This window comes from Apium graveolens, chromosome 3 (genome assembly GCF_009905375.1).
Source record: "Apium graveolens cultivar Ventura chromosome 3, ASM990537v1, whole genome shotgun sequence".
NCBI lineage: Eukaryota > Viridiplantae > Streptophyta > Magnoliopsida > Apiales > Apiaceae > Apium > Apium graveolens.
In genome coordinates this window covers 65,339,954-65,349,349 of record NC_133649.1, presented here as the reverse complement: position 1 = coordinate 65,349,349, position 9,396 = coordinate 65,339,954, and the positions used below count along the sequence as shown (strand labels likewise).

The 9,396-nt window shown below is 37.1% G+C and overlaps 1 non-coding gene across 1 annotated transcript; it reads right to left on the bottom strand.

Moving 5' to 3' along the window:
• Positions 1-652: 652 nt before the first annotated feature.
• On the bottom strand, positions 653-759 carry LOC141716286 (small nucleolar RNA R71). The gene has a single exon (XR_012573000.1). It is a non-coding gene; the product is annotated as a small nucleolar RNA R71 (small nucleolar RNA).
• Positions 760-9,396: the final 8,637 nt, after the last annotated feature.

The window sequence follows — 9,396 nt, the reverse complement described above, 5'->3', positions numbered from 1 at the left end:
TTGCATAGGTGCATAAACTGAACTTAACCTAAACCAGTCTCTGTGGGAACGAATCTGATTTATATCTTATATTACTTGCGAACGCGTATACTCACGTGAATATTAGCGCGTGTTTTCGCCCTAACAAGTTTTTGGCGCCGCTGCCGGGGACTCGGTGTTAATTTTTAGTTTATGTGCTTGTCATCAATGGTTGTTAAAATTCACTAACTCGGATTCTTTTACTTTAACGGTTTATTTGTTTGTGTTTCAGGTACTCATTACAATGGGAGATCCAGCAGCACGAACGAAAGCCTTGATGGATTTTTCTCAACCCAAGATCAATGACATTCAATCTAGCATTGTCCGGCCAGCTATCACAACTAATACCTTTGAGATCAAGCCTGGAATAATTTAATGGGTGCAGAATTCAATCCAGTTTGGGGGTTCTCCAACTGAAGATCCCAATATGCACATTAGGGATTTCATTGAGATCTGTGACACCTTCAAGTTCAACGGTGTTTCTGAAGATGCTGTGAAGCTGAGACCGTTCCCATTCTCTCTGAGGGACAAGGCTAAGAGCTGGTTACACACTCTACCATCTGGTTCGATTACTACTTGGGAAGATCTTGCTCAGAAGTTTCTTACTAAAATCTTCCCTATGGCGAAGAAAGCTGCAATCAGGGATGCTCTTACTCAATTTGCGCAGCAATTAGGAGAATCTTTATATGAAGCTTGGGAGCGCTACAAGGAGATGCTTAGGAAGTGTCCTCATCATGGAATGCCTGATTGGATGATCATCACTTGTTTTTACAATGGGTTGGGAGCACAGTCCAGAACCATGCTCGATGCAGCAGCATGTGGAGCATTATGGGCAAAGAGCTGTGAGGAAGCTTATGATCTAATTGAACTGATGGCTGCTAATGAATATCAATATCCAGCCCTGAGATTGCCACAGAGCAAGGTAGCAGGAGTTCTTGAGGTGGATACAGCTACGACTATCACTGCTCAACTAAAGGCGTTATCTATGAAGATCGATTCTCTGGTTAACTATGGTGTTAAACAGATAATTAGTGTTTGTGAGCTGTGTGCAGGTCCGCATGTGACAGAGCAATGCGCTATATCTAGTGAATCAGCTTAGTTTGTGTGCAACTTTCAGAGATCGCAGGAACTAGTTCCAGACACTTATCATCCTGACAACTGGAATCATCCTAACTTCAGCTGGAGCAACAATCAGAATGTGATACAACAGCCGTTCCAGCAGTTTGGAAATAAGCTATTCAACCCTCCTGGTTTTCAGCAACAATTTGCACCAAAACAACAACTCCAAATTTAACAAGAAAATAATGATGCAGGTCTATCTTCGAATGAAAAATCTGAATTGGAGGAGTTGAGGCTTATGTGCAAAAACCAGGCTCTTATATGCCAAGGCCAGGCTATTTCTATCAAGACTCTGGAGAACCAAATAGGGTAAATTGCTAATGTCTTATTGAATCGGCCACCAGGAATGCTTCCTAGTGATACAGAAGCCAATCCAGGCAAGAGTGAAGTTGAAAAATAGGTGAACGCCATCACCTTAAGGTCTGGAAAGGTTCCAAGCCCCCAAATTCAGCAAGACGAAGAGCCTGAAAAATCTCAAGATTCAGAAAATGCAGTTTTGGCTGAACCAAGGAAGACTACTGTGAAATACACTCCTCCTGAGGGTAATACATGGGAGAAATAGATCTATCATCCACCTCCTTTTCCTAGGAGGCTGGAGAAGAAAAAGTCGGATAAGCAGTTTGAGAAGTTTTTGGAGATATTCAAGAAACTTCATATCAACATACCTTTCGCTGAAGCTCTTGAATAGATGCCTAGCTATGCGAGGTTTATGAAAGGTATTCTCTCTCAAAAAGTGAAGCTCGATGACTTAGAGACCGTTGCTCTAACGGAGGAATGCAGTGCTGTGCTGCAACATAAGTTGCCTTTGAAGCTTAAAGATCCTGGAAGCTTCACTATTCCTTGCACCATCGAAAACTTGTAGTTTGACAAGTGTTTATGTGATTTAGGAGCTAGCATCAATCTAATGCCCTTATCTATCTTCAAGAAGCTTGGTCTGCCTGATTCGAAACCAACATACATGTCATTGCAACTAGCTGACCGTTCCATCGCTTATCCACGAGGTATAGTGGAGGATGTCTTGGTCAAGGTGGATAAACTCTTCTTCCCTGCTAACTTTATAATTCTTGATTTTGAAGAAGATAAGAAGATTCCCATCATCTTGGGAAGACCATTCTTGGCTACAGGCCGAACTATGATCGATGTGCAAAAAGGAGAGCTTTCGATGAAGGTTTACGATCAAAAGGTCACTTTTAATGTGTTCAAGGAAATAAAGTTACCCATAACTAAAGAGGAGTGCTTTAAAGTAGAGAAACTGCAGGTTTTGACATTTGATTCTCTTGGGTTAGCAGAGCTGAAATTTTTTTAGGAGCGTTTTGAACCATTTATTCAAGAAGCTCCCATACTTGAGCTCAACCGAAAGCCAGAAAGATCACTTGAGTTATTCATTCTTAGGTGCACCGTATGATAAGGGCTTGGGATATATCTTTGATGATGTAGAGAGTGGCTGGACGGATCTTCCAGTGCCTATAGAGGGTTCTTCTCATGCACCACAGACAGTTGATAGGTTTGGTCTTGGTGATGAGCAGTACAGGCGAGTGACTAGGCATATGGAGGCCATGCATGACATTCACCATCGTTTTACTGAAGATTTGACACACGCTTTCGATACTGTTATTCGAGACACTGGTGGTGAGGTTGATTGGCCAGCTAATCCTCCACCCGACGAGGGTGACTCTCCCGCTAATTAGGTAAGCTTGAAATTCTTATTATTACCTTCAATGAGGACATTGAAAATTTTAAGTTTGGGGGTGATAATGTAAGGATTAGTAGTGTGCGTGTCCATATAGATTCATATAGATTCATCTTGCATGTTTAGTTGTAGTTCATTCATATTTTTGCGTGATTGTTCATTTAGGACATATTTTTTTTATTTTTATGTGATTTCGTATAGTTGCATTTGTATGCATATTTAGCATGATCCCTTAAGATGAACTATGATATTTGATATGTTGATGTTGATTTGAGTGTGGTGATGACGAATAAAGGAATATTTAAGTCATAATGAATTGATTTGCATGCCGGAAACAAATATTTTCATAAAGTCTTATAGGGTTGCTTTTGATCTAGATCATGATCATACTTGTTTGTTATTGAGATTTAATTACTTGGTTATATTTAGAATTTGTGATATTCTCGTAATGACGTAAGAACACTGATTTTTTTTATCTGGAGAAAAACTTGGATTTCATTGCTAGTTATCGTAAGGCTAGGCGTCAAATGGCTAGTAGCCGGCTCATATTTTTATGAGTAGTCTAGGGTTGAATGAGATGGAGCGGAACACACTCGTTCAGAAATTATTGAAAAAAAAGAAAAAAAAGAGAAAAAAGAAAGAAAAAAAGTATGTGTTTATGCATAATTGATCAAGAGTGAGCTCTTTAATACTCGAGTTATTAAGTTCTAGGGGACTTTGTGCCTAGTGACCTAAGGCTTTTATAGTCGGGGATCCGCTAACCTAACGCTCGCTACATGGGTATTATTGCATAAGTCTTTTGGGACCTCATTCATTGCACGGTCAAATAAGCATCTTTGCTATGTGTTCAATAATAGTGTGAATCCTTGTATAACTCTAGTAGAAAGGAGGTGTTGTGAGTCATAATGCGTTTATTGTCTATTCTGTTTATAAACTTTTGATTGTTTCGATGATAGATAAGTTATGGTTATTGATCTAGTATCAAGAGTATATCTATTAAGCATCCACACATGCACGTTTCTGGTTTGTGAGTTGGTTTGTGGGATTTATTCGAACTCTGTTTAAAGTCATTGCATTCTTAGAGGCATTGGCTTATTCATTTGGTATGGTTATTCTGAGGGGATCGATTGCATTATCATTTAGTTGCATTCACGTAGTTGCATTCATGCATTAGGTTTGTTTTGTAGTTTTGAGTCTGTTTATGCTTGAAGAAAATGGGATCATGAATGAGTTTTCAGCAGCAAGGACTTCCACAACAAAATGGAGTGGTGGAAAGAAAGAATATACCTCTTATTGAAGCTACAAGGACAATGCTAGAAGAATCAAAATTACCAACTTATTTTTGGGCAAAAGCTGTAGATACTACATGCTACACTCAAAATATTTTTTTGGTCAATCAAGCAAAGTGCATGACTCCTTATCAATTATTCAAGAACAGGAAAGCAACACTTAAGTTTCTTCATGTGTTTGGATGCAACATGGAAAGATTGATGCCAAAGCTGATGAAGGTATATTTTTTGGATATGCTGTGGGAAAAACATATAGGGTCTACAATCTTAGAACCAACATTGTTATGGAATATGTATATGTTGTGTTTGATGATAAGAAGATTGAAGTACTGCAAGATGAAGGTTTCCATGAAAGCCTCAAATTTGATAATGTTGATATAAACTGTGATGAAAGTGATGATGGACGTGATCAGGAAATAATTTCTAAGAAAAATGCAGAAAAATCAACAATAAATGTAGCACATAATTCTACATCTGTTCAAAGACAAAGTGCATCATCCGTTGATAGATAAAATGCGTCATACATCGAAAGGCAAAATTCAACATCCGTTGAGCCATCATTAGGAGTTGAAAGTCATTTTAGATCACACATAGAAAGGACCCCAACATCAAATCAAAGATCCACAAACTCAGGAGGAGTTTCTTCTAATAAAAACTCAGTCACACATCAAGACAACTTTGAGGCCTCTTCATCGAGAGCTAATCTACCACAATGAAGGAAATAGACTAGAGATCACCCATTTGAATTAATTGTTGGTGATGCATCTTCAAGAGTGCAAACATGGAAAGCAACTCAAGATGAATGTCTATATAGTAGCTTCCTGTCACAGGAAGAGCCAAAGAAGGTAGAAGAAGCTTTGTTGGATCATAATTGGGTTTTAGCTATGCAAGAAGAGCTAAACCAATTTGAAAGGAATGGAGTTTGGAAGCTGGTACCCAAACCAAAAGGCAAGAATTCGATTGAAACCAAATGGGTATTTAGAAATAAGATGGATGAGAATGGCATAGTCATAAATAACAAAGCCAGATTGGTTGTTAAAGGCTATTGCCAATATGAAGGAATAGATTTTGATGAAACTTTTGCTCCTGTTGCAAGACTTGAAGCTATCAGAATTTTTCTAGCCTATGTAGCCCATGCCAATTTCAAAGTCTATCAAATGGATGTAAAGAGTGCCTTTTTGAATGGAGATTTAGAGGAGGAAGTATATGCCAGTCAACCTCCTGGTTTTGAGGATTCCAACTTTCTATAATATGTTTACTATCTTTTGAAAGGACTCTATGGATGGAAGCAGGCACCTAGAGCCTGAAAGTTCCTTCTAGAAAATTATTTCACAGGAGGTTGTTGGATATATTTGAGATGTCATGTCTAATATGTTTCATGTTTAGTTTTCAGATCTTAACTAACAGGAAATATCAGTACTTACTGGAATCAGGACTTACTGGAAGTCAGGACTTAAGGATATCAGAACTTAGATTATCAGAAGATAATATCAGAAGATGGATATCAGAACTTAAGTACTGGAGGACTAACAGTTAAGGAAGGAAGCTGATTTACAGGAAAGAAGATCGAAACTAATACGGAATAAGATATGCATGGAAAGAGTTCGAGGACTAGAAGAATTATGTAAGATATCTGGTTGGTATATTTTAAGAGAAATAATTATATTCCATATCAACTAGAAGTCATCTTGTAACTGTGTGTCTATATAAACACAGACAAAGGTTTATTCTATAAGAGTTACGATCATCGAGAAGATCATATATTGTAACCTAGCAGCTCTCGTGATATTTGTTCATCACTGAGAGAGAACAGTTCCATTGTAACAAAGTTTGTTATATCGAATACATCTGTTTCTATTACTTGTGCTTTAAATCAATTTGATTGTATTCTACACTGTATTCAACCCCTCTACACTATTTTGTGACCTAACATAGGTACTGTTGACAAAACTCTTTTCCTTAAAAATGTTAATGGCTCTAGGATACTTGTTCAAATTTATGTAGATGATATTATATTTGGCTCTACAGATGAAAAACTTTGTAAAAAGTTTGCCAAACTAATGCAAAGTAAATATGAAATGAGCATGATGGGAGAACTAACTTACTTTATTGGTCTCCAAGTTAAGCAACTTAGTGATGGAATATCCATTAGTTAAACCAAATATATTCATTTTATTTTCAATAAATTTGACTTAATGGATTGTACATCTATCACAACTCCTATGGCCACTGCCTCTAAACTTGAAATAAACACAACTGAAAAGTGTTTGGATATTTTAAATTATAGAGGCATGGCCTTTTATATTTAACAGCCAGTAGGCCATATATAATGTTTGCTACTTGTCTTTGTGCTAGATTTCAAGCGGATCTTAGAGAATCTCATTTAGTAGCTATTCATAGAATTTTCAGATAACTCAAAGGAACACCAAAACTTGGAATTTGGTATCCTAGAGATTCTAGTTTTGATCTAATTGGTTATTCAGATGCAGATTATGCAAGTTGTAGAATAAATAGAAAAAGTACAACATGAACCTGTCAATTTCTAGGAAACATGCTAGTATCCTGGTTTAGTAAGAAATAAAACTCAGTTTCGACTTTCATAGCCGAGGCTGAATATATTGCTGTTGGTAGCTGTTGTGCACATATTTTATGGATGAATAATCAACTATTAGATTATGGTCTACATGTGAAAAATATTCCAATTTTCTGTGACAACACAAGTGCCATTGCCATTACTGAAAATCCTGTACATCATTCAAGGACAAAGCACATTGATATCAAGTACCATTTCATTCGAGAAAATGTCATGAATGGTACTGTGGAACTTCATTTTGTTCCAAGTGAGCAGCAACTTGCAGACATCTTCACCAAGCCACTTGATGATTCAACCTTCACTAGGTTGGTAAGTGAGTTAGGTATGCTTAATTATTCCTAAGTTATTTTGATATCTAAGCAATTTGTAATGAAGCCAGAAACTAGTTTGACTTTATTAAAGATACAAATCAGGATTTGCAAGTTATCAGATCCTAACATTGGCATCAGGACTTACAAGTGGTCAGATCCTGATATTAAAAATCAGGATTTGCCAATTTTTATACCCTGACACCAAAATCGGGATTTGCTAAATATAAATACTGATAGCATTCAACGGATAAGAATTATCCGTTGAAAGTCAAAATATTTCTGGGTACTTTATCTCTCGACGGATAAAGGTACATCATGCATCCGTTAAGTTGATTCAATCTTAGCCGTTAATTTCAAACCCTAAACGTCGACTTTACTTACAGTATATATATATACATCGATGAATAAGTTTTGGAATTTCTATAGTGTGCTTTATTTTTAAACAGTTATTTTTGGCAAATTTCAGTGGATACTTTGTTTTAGTTTTAATTATTTATTCATCTTTTTCAGAGTTAGTATAAAAGCCCAATTCATTTCTGTATTTCACTTTTATCTCTTTCCGAATTACTTAGCAACTTTTACTCTCTTCATCCCCAAAACCCTTCCTCTCTCTGTAACTGCATACTTAGCAACAATGGCACCGGTAGTTAAAATAATGTCTCATTTTGGGTTCATTTATGAGAAGAATAACTTCGTCGTACTTGTGGACAAGACTGTTGTTAACTCTGAAGACTTTCACAAGATGATGTACTTCATTAGCAATTGCAAATTGAAATATTCTATGCTCGAGTCTCCGGTGATTTACTACGAAGTTGTGGAGGAAGTTTGGTCATCTGCTATTTTCAATTCTTCAGACACGATAATCACCTTTACTCTCAAAGGTACCAACTATAGTGTTAACTCAGATGTCATTCAATCTTGCTTTTAAATACTTGAAAATAACACAATTGTTGCACACACTGACACTGATGTAGTCAACTTGCTCAATTTTATGGGCTATTCTCTTGAAACCACCAGTTTGGTAATATCAGGCAAAAGGGTCTCAGGAAGGAGTTGAGCTTTATGTGTGATGCTTTTATCAAAGTGTTCTCAGATTAAAAATAGTAATTTTGATTCTATCACTTTTTCCCTGCTTAACATGCTTTACATGCTCCTCACTGATAGTATTTTAATTTCAGTAATTATGTCATGCTAGAGTTAGGGTAAAAATTAGGGGATATCAAGAAAAGGCCCAGAAACTTATGTTATGCTAGATTTTTTATGATGTTAGCTAACTTTGTTTCCGAGGACCTTGTTATTGAGAACCCAAATAACAAGCTTGATTGTTGGGTTCAAGAAAAGAGAGTTCTTGCAGATTTGAGCAGGAACAACCTCAACAATGGAGTGCCTCTCAACTATCTTCCAATCTTTGAGGCACAACAGGTAACTGAGGTAAGTACTTCTGCTCCAATCTATTCTCCACCCATTACTTCTTCAAGTTTAACTGTGGCAATGATATATGTGACAGTGACCAAACAGATGCTACCCAAGCTATAAAACCTAAATCTAAATCCAAGTCTAAGAAGCCAACCTTTGTTGTCTCTCAAAAGACATCAGTTATAATAACTACTACTTCACTTGAGGGGAGTGCTCAGGGTAGTAAGTTTGGTGAGGGAATGGGTGAACATCAAAGAAGCCGCAAGGATAAGAAGGGTGAGGTATGTGTGACCCAAACCAACCACACTACAGTTTCCCAAAAGACTGTAGTGCTTAATAAGGAAATTATCTCATTGTTGGTTACATCCTCCCAAAAGGATGTAACTATTGATAAAGCTCTCAACCAAGAGCACAGGCTAAAAGGGGAAGGGACACAGAAGAGACCTAAACTTATATCAGAAAGAAGAATTCAAAACCAATGGGGGAGTCATATGATGCACACACAGTTGCAACTGAAGTCCAAGACTTAGTTACTGCACCATCTCAAATTCAGATTGATGTGTCTCCAACAAACATGGAGTCACAACCAAAATCTCTCATTATCGAAACACCACATACACAAAATCTCCAACTATCTCACTGGATTCGGATATGATACACACATCAGTTCCTGATTCTCCATCTCTTACATTCATGGAGGAGCCAAAATCTAGTGCAACTGAGCATCATCTTATTACTGATTTGTTGGCTCAGTTGCCTATTATTTCTCAAACTGTTGAAGAATCTGTGCACCTAAATTTAAAATAAATCTCCACAGATTCGACAATAGTTTCAACTCCTATCTCCATTATTTCTACTTTTTTGATGAATATTCCTCATCCATTGATCAGTGATTATCCTTCGACGGATAAGCCTAATAGAAGTCATCCGTTGATACTCACAGTTGCTACTTCGACGGAT